At 38.3% G+C, this 11499-nt stretch overlaps 2 pseudogenes; both read left to right on the top strand.

The window, feature by feature from the left end:
- Positions 1 to 1976: 1976 nt before the first annotated feature.
- LOC100668083 (olfactory receptor 7D4-like) lies at positions 1977 to 3420 on the top strand (annotated as a pseudogene).
- A 6386-nt stretch (positions 3421 to 9806) lies between these two features.
- Positions 9807 to 11081, top strand: LOC100658942 (olfactory receptor 7D4-like; annotated as a pseudogene).
- Positions 11082 to 11499: the final 418 nt, after the last annotated feature.

Here is an 11499-nt window from a genome sequence, read left to right as displayed (position 1 = left end):
TTCAGGTTTTCTGTATATTCCCTAAGTATTTTTGCTTAAATAAAATGTTACTGGTTTCCTAATATTTCTTTAATACCCTGCCAACTTACTGATAGCACTTAAAAGTTCTATTTGTATGCTATTTCTCTTTAGTGTCTTCAATATCATCTACAAATAGTGTAATTGTTTTGGAGGTTTAGTACTCAGACCCATTTCCTTTTCTCATCTTAAATGATAAAGGAGAATGACTAAAGTGGGATTAGATTGCCTTGCCTTATTCATGAATTTAGTAGAAATATTTTAGTGTTTTAACGTAGATTATCCTGTTGGCTGTGGTATTCAAACTGCCATTCCATATTGAGTTAAGGCAATGGTGGGCAAACAAAGTTATAACCTCTGCCACAGGAGTAAACATAAAATTACCCATGAAAGAGGCACATCCAGGAATACTACTACTGGATGCTCTATTTGTGGGCCTCACAATCTCTGTTCTGCCTACACTTCATCCTCTGCTGTCTATCTCACTGACCTCTTTATTCTCTTCCATTACCAAGCTCACTGCCCCACAGGGAATTAAACCTTCTGTTTTCTCAATCTATAGTGCTTGTCCTTTCCTTACTTTCTCTGACTTACAATTATCTAATCTTTTCCTGTCAGTGAAAAGTCCTGTTTCAGAGAAGCCTTTCCTACTCATCTGCCCAGACTGAATTATCTGCCCTCAGTGATTTTTTTCTCTTTTTAATTAATTTCCATTCTTTATGCATGAATAATACTATTTTCCTTTTTTGGAAAATGTTAACATTTATTTTCAAATCTTAAGTCTGACTTTTAATTTTCTTTGGTTTAATTTGCTCTATAGAAGTGTTTAATATTTTAATCTAATCTATCCATTACATACTTTGTAATAAACTCCACTGATGTTAGTACAACACATCCTCTTTCAAGAGCATGTACACATGAGCACACACATGCTTTGTATTTGATTTTAATGGTTGTGTGCTTTTATTTCCTCCCTTTATTTACAGAGTCCACATGGCCTTTCCTGTTCTTGGAAGAATCCATCTGGCAGGTGGTTTCTGCAATAGGGAGCCATAGTGATCTTCCCTAATTGGAATTGCTGCATGGAGGCCAAAAGAGGTAACTTACTTGTGTTTATAATGATCACAATTCCACCCTTGATGGCTGCCTTAGTTTAAAGGGGATATTGATAAATGATCGATATGCAAGACAGATTTATTGTGACAATAAAAACAGAAAATCACAATTATCAAGTGTCTACTCTATCACAGGCACCATACTAGAAAAATGACATGCTTCATCTCATTTAATTCACCTGTCAGTCTCATTATATAGGGAATACTTACTAGTCTCCTTGGAGAAGTGAGTTATCTACAGCTAAGAGTGATAAGTAACTTTCTCATGGTCACATACGTAGTATGTTGGTAGAGCCAAAGTTCTATTCCAGGCAGTATGATTCATACACTCATTTTTGAAATCACAGCTTTATACTGTAGCTTGGGAGAATTATATATCTAAAATAATTGTTACAGAAGGAAGGGATTAATAATAATAATTGCTATTATTAATTGGAAGGCCTGTTAGTGCAGTGGTTAAGTGCTAAGCTATAACTTGAAAGTTAGACATTTAGAACCAACCAGCTGCTCTGCCGGAGAGTGATGTGTAAGTCTTGTTTGATAAAGATAAAAACCCTGGAAACCGTACGGGGAAGTTCTACTCTATCATGTAAGTCTGCCTTGTGTTGGAATTGCTTGACTGCAATTTTTTCTTCTTTCAGTATTACTAATTGAGAACCTCCTGTTCACAAAGACATTTATTTCTAAACCTCACAAAGAAGGTAGTAGTATTAACTAGATTTTTAAAAAAGAAAAAATAAGGCACCAAGAGTTAACTGTCAAATCAGTAGGATGTGACAGGTCACATTTAAGATATGGATTTTCAGCTCAGGTGACTTTTATTCACTAACACAGAGCTATGAGAATGAAGGAGGTATGGAGATTGTAATGGAAAAATACATACTTCTGAGTTCACATAACATGTTTTCAATTAGCTTTGAATGGTCATATTGGTTTATGTGTATAGATTCAAGTAGGAAAATTAGAACCAGTGAGTAGAAGGTAAAAAGAGATTTTTGCTAAAATATCTAAATAAGTATACACATTTGAAAAGGAAAAGTGCTACCTTTGACTGTGAGAGTCCTTGTCTTTGGAAGGACTCAATAACAAAATACAGGTGGTATCGTAAAGGTGATGACTAGCTGAGATGGTAGTTAGGTGTTCATTGAATGTTGCTTTTACTTCCTCCAGCCTACGCACTAACTACATGGAAGCAGAAAACCAAACAAAAGTTTCTGAATTCTTCCTGCTGGGCCTCTCAGAGGATTCTGAACGTCAGCCCCTCTTCCTTGGGCTCTTCCTGTCCATGTACCTGGTCACTGTGCTTGAGAACCTACTCATCATACTGGCCGTCAGCTTTGACCACCACCTCCACACCCCCATGTACTTCTTCCTCTCCAACCTGTCCTTTGTTGATATCTGTCTCATCACCACCACGGTCCCAAAGATGCTGGTGAACATCCAGACACAGAGCAAAGTCATCTCCTACATAGGATGCCTCACGCAGGTGTATTTCTTCATGATTTTTGCTGGACTGGACAATTTTCTCCTGTCCTTGATGGCTTATGACCGGTTCGTGGCCATCTGTCACCCCCTGCACTATACAGTCATCATGAACCCCCAGCTCTGTGGATTCTTGGTTCTGATGTCTTGGGTCATCATTTTCTGGGCCTCTCTGCTTCATATTCTATTGATCAGACAGCTGAAATTCTGCATAGGCACTGAAATTCCACATTTCTTCTGTGAACTGGCTCAGATTATCAAATCGGCCTGTTCTGATACCCTCATCATTAACATCTTCTTGTATATGTTGATTATCCTGCTAGCTGTGTTTCCCCTATTAGGGATCCTCTTCTCTTACTCTCAGATTGTCTCGTCTTTAATGAGCATGTCCTCTGCTGGGGGAAAATATAAGGCATTTTCAACCTGTGGGTCTTAGCTGTCCGTGGTCTCCTTGTTCTATGGAACAAGCCTTGGGGTTGGCCTCACTTCTACTGTGATCCATTCTTCCCAGAGAGTCTCTATTGCCTCAGTGATGTACACTGTGGTCACACCCATGCTGAACCCCTTCATATACAGCCTAAGGAATAAGGATATGAAGGGAGCCCTGGGAAGGATGCTTTGTACAGCAGCCTCTTAACCATGATGATGGCCACTGGCCTCAGGGCTAAATGGGCATCGAGGTCCCCAAAGCCAAACATTATGAATTTAAATATCCTGATTCTTTTTTCTTCCTGAAAAAACACGCATCATTTCTTCCAATTCCAAAGCAATTATGATTTGGTTTCTACTTGTTATTTTAGCATTTTTCCTCAAGTCTGTCCTAAGTGAATCCTTTTGACTCTTCTTTCCTGTATGCTGTCCTTAAGTTCTTTCTTTGGTCAGCTTTCTTAGAGCTATTCCTGAAAATTCCAACCTTAGATTTGCTGCATTAATATTGTTAAGTGTAGATGTGGTTTCCCAAAATGTTAGTCTCTCAAACATTGATACCTTTCACCTTCATTTGGTAATGTGCATGTTTTTCCCTGAAAGAAAGAAAATTAAAATCATACAAGAGCCATAACCAAATGCTTGCCACATCTGGACTGTGCTTATTGTTTTACACATATGATTTCATTTAACCCTGATAATATTTCTTTGAGATATATTTTCATTCACCCTAGTTTTCAGAGGAAGAGTCTGAGATTGGGATGGATGGAAACCTTGCAAACTTTCATTGAGTTAATACTCTTAGTTTGGCTATCTTACTTTTCATAAGAACAGTGATGGGATTTTGAACTTCAAGGATGGGAATCTAGATTTCATAGACGGTTTTTTCAGAAGATTCATAGTAATATACTGCATTGGATAATATAAGACTTAGATTCATTCTTTTTGGTCCTTGCTTGCTTCTTTTCTTTCCCCTTTCTTTCTTCTTCTTTACTTTCTTCCTTTCCTTATTTTATTTTACCTTATGTCTCATCTTGGCTGTTTTAAGATATATTCCCCAGGATCCTAAAACATGTAGTAATGAAATAAAAGTTGTTCCCCCACATGGTTTAATTTTTTGGGACTCCCTGAAGGTGTCACCAGAATGGTAGTTACACACCTGTGGAATATATTCAGAACTTCATTTTTTGAATAGATTATTGGTAGAATTGAGTCTGTTCAGTGAAAGGTAGAGTAGCAGATGCTGTCAATCAATGCTCCACCTACATTCCTTGGGGTTGTCTCACCATCTCTATTGCACAGCAGTCTGACTGCCAATGGATAGCACCAGCTGGAACCTACTTTGTCAAATGCACGGTGGCAGAAGTGACCCAGAATTAGGTATCTCCAGGGGCAGCCTTCATTGAGAGGTGTACGATATACCTCTTTACTTGGGCGGAATTCTGAGATGGGGGTTTTGCACATTTTCCAGAACTTCCCAGGATGAAACTTTGCTCATTCACTGTGGTAGCTGACTCAATAGAAGCTTTATCAGATGTATTTAATTCCCTTTGTCACTTCTCTCCCATCCATATTCCTTGCTCTTTTATGTAAATTTCTTGCACTTGAATCCTTGTCTCAGTGTCTGCTTTCGTGGATACCAAAACTAAGAAAGCTGATAACGACTATGAAGGATATTAAGGGAGTCATGAAAGGAACTGGGGACTTTGGGGCCAAAACAAAACTCAGAAGAAACAATGTACTAAAAAATGATAGTTCATTAGTGAGAAACACTTGTTCGCTGTGACTTCATTTCACTTCCATGCCATTAAGTTTAATCAAATATGCATTTATTTTCCACTATGTAAAAAGTAAGAAGGAGACCAGTGAGGCATAAAAAAGAAAAAAAGATTTCAATTCAGAGTAGTAAGAATAATCATATTGGTGTATACTAGAAACGGTTGTAAACAGATTCCAGTTACTAGAAATTATCAATGCATCCTGATTGCATGTTTGATCAATTTCAGACTGCAGAATTTGGTAAAAATCTTTTATTTCTTCATCTTGGCCTTAGTGGCTGATGTGTAAATTTGAATAATAGTCACGTTAACTGGTCTTCCTTGTAGGCTTATGGATTGTATTCTATCACAAAGAGCATTGTACTTCAGGATAGATCTTGAGATGTTCTTTTTGACGATGAATGCAATGCCATTCCTCTTCAAGTTGTCATTCTCAAAAGTAGACCATATGATTGTCCTATTCAAAATGGCCAATACCAGTCCAGTTCAGTTCATTAATGCCTAGTATATCAATGTTTTTATATCAATGTTTATGCATTCCATTTCTTTTTTGACAGTTTCCAATTTTCCTTGATTTGTACTTTGGACATTCCAGGTTATGATAATTAAAGGATGTTTGCAGCTGTTTCTTCTCATTTTGAGTCATGTCACATCAGCAAATGAAGGTCCCAAAAGCTTGCCTCCAACTACGTCATTACCGTCGACTCTACTCTGAGGAGATAGCTCTTCCCCTGTTGTCTTTTAAGCGCCTTCCAAAATGAGGGACTCAACTTCTGGCACTGTGTTAGACAAAGTTCCGCTGCTACTCAAAAGTTTTTCAGTGGCTACTTCTTTTCAGAAGTAGACTGTCGGGCCCGTCTTCCTAGTCTCTCTTAGTCTGGAAGCTCAGCTGAAACTTATCTGCCATGGGTTACCCTGCTGGTATTTGAAAACTGGCAGCATTGCTTCCAGCATCACAGTAACAGGCAAGCTCCCACAGCATGACAAACTGACAGACACTTGTGGGTTAATAATGATAGAAATAATAAAAAAGATAAAATAACAGAGTTGGTGAGGATGTATAGATATTTCTGGTGGCAATATAAAGTGGAAGTAGAACTCTCTTTATGTGTCGGTGCCAGAGTTGAGGAAATCTGAACACAAACTCCCCAGGTGGGTCACTGGGAGTGATGTTATGTTAGGCCATTTATACTTCCACCCCTTGATTTCTGGAGCCAGGTATTCTACATGTTGAGAACACAGAACATTATGATTGTCATTAATTTACAGCACATACTAAATCAAATCCAAACTTGTTGACATCAGGTCAATTCCAACTCTTAGTGACCCTATAGGACACAATAGAACTGTCCCATAGGGTTTCTGAGGCTGTAATATTTACAGAAGCAGACTGACACATTTTTCTTCTGCAGAGCGGCTGATGGGTTCAAATCACCAACCTTTTGATTAGCAGCCGCTCTCTTATCAACTGTACCACCAGGGCTTCTTCAGTGTATGCACCATCCTGAAAATTAGGTAGTCATAACTGCCTATGTATTCAAATGTGGCACTGTATATGATGATTATGTTTAAAATTAATCATCTTCCCATACTACCACTATTTTTTTTTTAATTCTCCTGAACTCCATATTGACTGTAGGCTATGCTTTATCTCTCTCCTTCCCTTTCCTTACAAACTTTTGCAAAATAGGTCTTTATATGCCACCTACATTTCTTCAAGACTCAATCAGTCTTCAAGCACCCCGCCTGAGTTATTTCTGACTCTGCCCCTTTATTTAGAGAGTCAGGAAATAAATGGAGCCCTCTCTAAGATCAACGAAGTTTTCATGTCACTAAGTGCATGTCAAGGGATATTTTTCAGTCCTTGTCTTATCAGTTCCTTAAGAGCATTAAGACTATTGACCAAGTTGCTTTTCTTCAGATAGAACCTGTTTGCCTCCATAACCTTGAGGACACCAAGTGTTCCATAAATCACCAAATGTTCTTTAAGGCAAACACTTCCCAAGGTGGGATTTCACTTGAAGAAAGAAGGTTCCTAGTATTGGTTCTTTGTAGCAGTTAACTTTTGTTAAGGGACAGCTTGTTACTTTAAAATGAAACTAAAGATAGAGAAATTTCTCCCTGGAGGAAATAAATCCATCTCACAAACCCCTCACCTGACACTGCTGCCTACAAAGAGACAAAATTGGCAGAAAGATTTTCATTTTATGTTTTTTGAGATTGGCTGTTAACCCAAAGGTCCAATCCACCAGCTGCTCCTTGGAAGCCCTCCGAAGCAATATCACTCTGTCCTATAAGGTTGCTAGGAGTCTGAATCGACTTGAAGGCAATTTTTTTTTTTTTTTTTGTACCCATGGGAGGTGAATTGTTTGGAGAGTGAAAGGACAATAGAACAATTTATTTAATGAAGAGCTCTGAGATTCAACCTGGGAGACTCTGGAAACTTTAAACATGTCCTCATTGCTCCTCACCCTGTAAATATTTGATCCCAGCCTTGGTGAAAACCAAATTGGGCTTCTCAGAGACAGACCACGGAGAAGAGAAACTTCTTCAGTGATACCATCAGAAAGAGTTAGTGTGTCCCCTTCAGTGCTGGTGGAATAAGAAGGAAAAGAGGAAAAAAAGTGTGAGGCTCATCTCTCTGGTAAGGACACTGAAACCTCCCATACTTGCTTAGGAATGTGAGCTCTCTGTACTTTGAACGCACTTTAGTTTCCACTGTAGCCTGTCTTTTCCAGCTCTCATGTTTCTTCTTTGTCTTTCTGGAATCTAGAGCCTCTCTCCAAGAAGAGTTAGAAATGGCCATTGATTGAATGTATAATTCTCTGAAGAAACTCTGACTCAACCAACTATGACACCTTATCTTATCTCTCTCATCAAACATCACTTCTCCAATCTCTTTTATAAGTTATGGATTGCTGTTAGATTTCTTACATCCAGTAATTTATCCATTACCTACTCAAAGAAAATCTATTATAAGGGAGGTATTGTCTATTTTGTTCTGAATATGTTTCAGGTTTTCTGTATATTCCCTAAGTATTTTTGCTTAAATAAAATGTTACTGGTTTCCTAATATTTCTTTAATACCCTGCCAACTTACTGATAGCACTTAAAAGTTCTATTTGTATGCTATTTCTCTTTAGTGTCTTCAATATCATCTACAAATAGTGTAATTGTTTTGGAGGTTTAGTACTCAGACCCATTTCCTTTTCTCATCTTAAATGATAAAGGAGAATGACTAAAGTGGGATTAGATTGCCTTGCCTTATTCATGAATTTAGTAGAAATATTTTAGTGTTTTAACGTAGATTATCCTGTTGGCTGTGGTATTCAAACTGCCATTCCATATTGAGTTAAGGCAATGGTGGGCAAACAAAGTTATAACCTCTGCCACAGGAGTAAACATAAAATTACCCATGAAAGAGGCACATCCAGGAATACTACTACTGGATGCTCTATTTGTGGGCCTCACAATCTCTGTTCTGCCTACACTTCATCCTCTGCTGTCTATCTCACTGACCTCTTTATTCTCTTCCATTACCAAGCTCACTGCCCCACAGGGAATTAAACCTTCTGTTTTCTCAATCTATAGTGCTTGTCCTTTCCTTACTTTCTCTGACTTACAATTATCTAATCTTTTCCTGTCAGTGAAAAGTCCTGTTTCAGAGAAGCCTTTCCTACTCATCTGCCCAGACTGAATTATCTGCCCTCAGTGATTTTTTTCTCTTTTTAATTAATTTCCATTCTTTATGCATGAATAATACTATTTTCCTTTTTTGGAAAATGTTAACATTTATTTTCAAATCTTAAGTCTGACTTTTAATTTTCTTTGGTTTAATTTGCTCTATAGAAGTGTTTAATATTTTAATCTAATCTATCCATTACATACTTTGTAATAAACTCCACTGATGTTAGTACAACACATCCTCTTTCAAGAGCATGTACACATGAGCACACACATGCTTTGTATTTGATTTTAATGGTTGTGTGCTTTTATTTCCTCCCTTTATTTACAGAGTCCACATGGCCTTTCCTGTTCTTGGAAGAATCCATCTGGCAGGTGGTTTCTGCAATAGGGAGCCATAGTGATCTTCCCTAATTGGAATTGCTGCATGGAGGCCAAAAGAGGTAACTTACTTGTGTTTATAATGATCACAATTCCACCCTTGATGGCTGCCTTAGTTTAAAGGGGATATTGATAAATGATCGATATGCAAGACAGATTTATTGTGACAATAAAAACAGAAAATCACAATTATCAAGTGTCTACTCTATCACAGGCACCATACTAGAAAAATGACATGCTTCATCTCATTTAATTCACCTGTCAGTCTCATTATATAGGGAATACTTACTAGTCTCCTTGGAGAAGTGAGTTATCTACAGCTAAGAGTGATAAGTAACTTTCTCATGGTCACATACGTAGTATGTTGGTAGAGCCAAAGTTCTATTCCAGGCAGTATGATTCATACACTCATTTTTGAAATCACAGCTTTATACTGTAGCTTGGGAGAATTATATATCTAAAATAATTGTTACAGAAGGAAGGGATTAATAATAATAATTGCTATTATTAATTGGAAGGCCTGTTAGTGCAGTGGTTAAGTGCTAAGCTATAACTTGAAAGTTAGACATTTAGAACCAACCAGCTGCTCTGCCGGAGAGTGATGTGTAAGTCTTGTTTGATAAAGATAAAAACCCTGGAAACCGTACGGGGAAGTTCTACTCTATCATGTAAGTCTGCCTTGTGTTGGAATTGCTTGACTGCAATTTTTTCTTCTTTCAGTATTACTAATTGAGAACCTCCTGTTCACAAAGACATTTATTTCTAAACCTCACAAAGAAGGTAGTAGTATTAACTAGATTTTTAAAAAAGAAAAAATAAGGCACCAAGAGTTAACTGTCAAATCAGTAGGATGTGACAGGTCACATTTAAGATATGGATTTTCAGCTCAGGTGACTTTTATTCACTAACACAGAGCTATGAGAATGAAGGAGGTATGGAGATTGTAATGGAAAAATACATACTTCTGAGTTCACATAACATGTTTTCAATTAGCTTTGAATGGTCATATTGGTTTATGTGTATAGATTCAAGTAGGAAAATTAGAACCAGTGAGTAGAAGGTAAAAAGAGATTTTTGCTAAAATATCTAAATAAGTATACACATTTGAAAAGGAAAAGTGCTACCTTTGACTGTGAGAGTCATTGTCTTTGGAAGGACTCAATAACAAAATACAGGTGGTATCGTAAAGGTGATGACTAGCTGAGATGGTAGTTAGGTGTTCATTGAATGTTGCTTTTACTTCCTCCAGCCTACGCACTAACTACATGGAAGCAGAAAACCAAACAAAAGTTTCTGAATTCTTCCTGCTGGGCCTCTCAGAGGATTCTGAACGTCAGCCCCTCTTCCTTGGGCTCTTCCTGTCCATGTACCTGGTCACTGTGCTTGAGAACCTACTCATCATACTGGCCGTCAGCTTTGACCACCACCTCCACACCCCCATGTACTTCTTCCTCTCCAACCTGTCCTTTGTTGATATCTGTCTCATCACCACCACGGTCCCAAAGATGCTGGTGAACATCCAGACACAGAGCAAAGTCATCTCCTACATAGGATGCCTCACGCAGGTGTATTTCTTCATGATTTTTGCTGGACTGGACAATTTTCTCCTGTCCTTGATGGCTTATGACCGGTTCGTGGCCATCTGTCACCCCCTGCACTATACAGTCATCATGAACCCCCAGCTCTGTGGATTCTTGGTTCTGATGTCTTGGGTCATCATTTTCTGGGCCTCTCTGCTTCATATTCTATTGATCAGACAGCTGAAATTCTGCATAGGCACTGAAATTCCACATTTCTTCTGTGAACTGGCTCAGATTATCAAATCGGCCTGTTCTGATACCCTCATCATTAACATCTTCTTGTATATGTTGATTATCCTGCTAGCTGTGTTTCCCCTATTAGGGATCCTCTTCTCTTACTCTCAGATTGTCTCGTCTTTAATGAGCATGTCCTCTGCTGGGGGAAAGTATAAGACATTTTCCACCTGTGGATTTCACCTCTCTGTGGTCTCCTTGTTCTATGGAACAGGCCTTGGGTTGGTCTCAGTTCTACTGTGATCCATTCTTCCCAGAGAGTCTCTATTGCCTCAGTGATGTACACTGTGGTCACACCCATGCTGAACCCCTTCATATACAGCCTAAGGAATAAGGATATGAAGGGAGCCCTGGGAAGGATGCTTTGTAGAGCAGCCTTTTAACCATGATGATGGCCACTGGCCTCAGGGCTAAATGGGCGTCATGGTCCCCAAAGCCAAACATTATGAATTTAAATATCCTGATTCTTTTTTCTTCCTGAAAAAACATGCATCATTTCTTCCAATTCTAAAGCAATTATGATTTGCTTTCTAATTGTTACTGTACCATTTTTTCTCAAGTCTTTCCTAAGTGAATCCTTTTGACTCTTTCCTATGTGCTGTCCACAATGTTCCTTCTTTGGTCAGCTTTCTTAGAGCTATTCCTGAAAATTCCAACCTTAGATTTGCTGCATTAATATTGTTAAGTGTAGATGTGGTTTCCCAAAAGGTTAGTCTCTCAAGCATTGATACCTTTCGCCTTCATTTGTTTATGTGTGTGTTTTTCCCTGAAAGAAAGAAAATTAAATCATACAAGAGCCAT

This window comes from Loxodonta africana, chromosome 3, assembly GCF_030014295.1.
Source record: "Loxodonta africana isolate mLoxAfr1 chromosome 3, mLoxAfr1.hap2, whole genome shotgun sequence".
Classification (NCBI taxonomy): domain Eukaryota; kingdom Metazoa; phylum Chordata; class Mammalia; order Proboscidea; family Elephantidae; genus Loxodonta; species Loxodonta africana.
The sequence above is the reverse complement of the archived record's forward strand: the minus strand, read 5'-3'. Positions and strand labels throughout refer to the sequence as shown.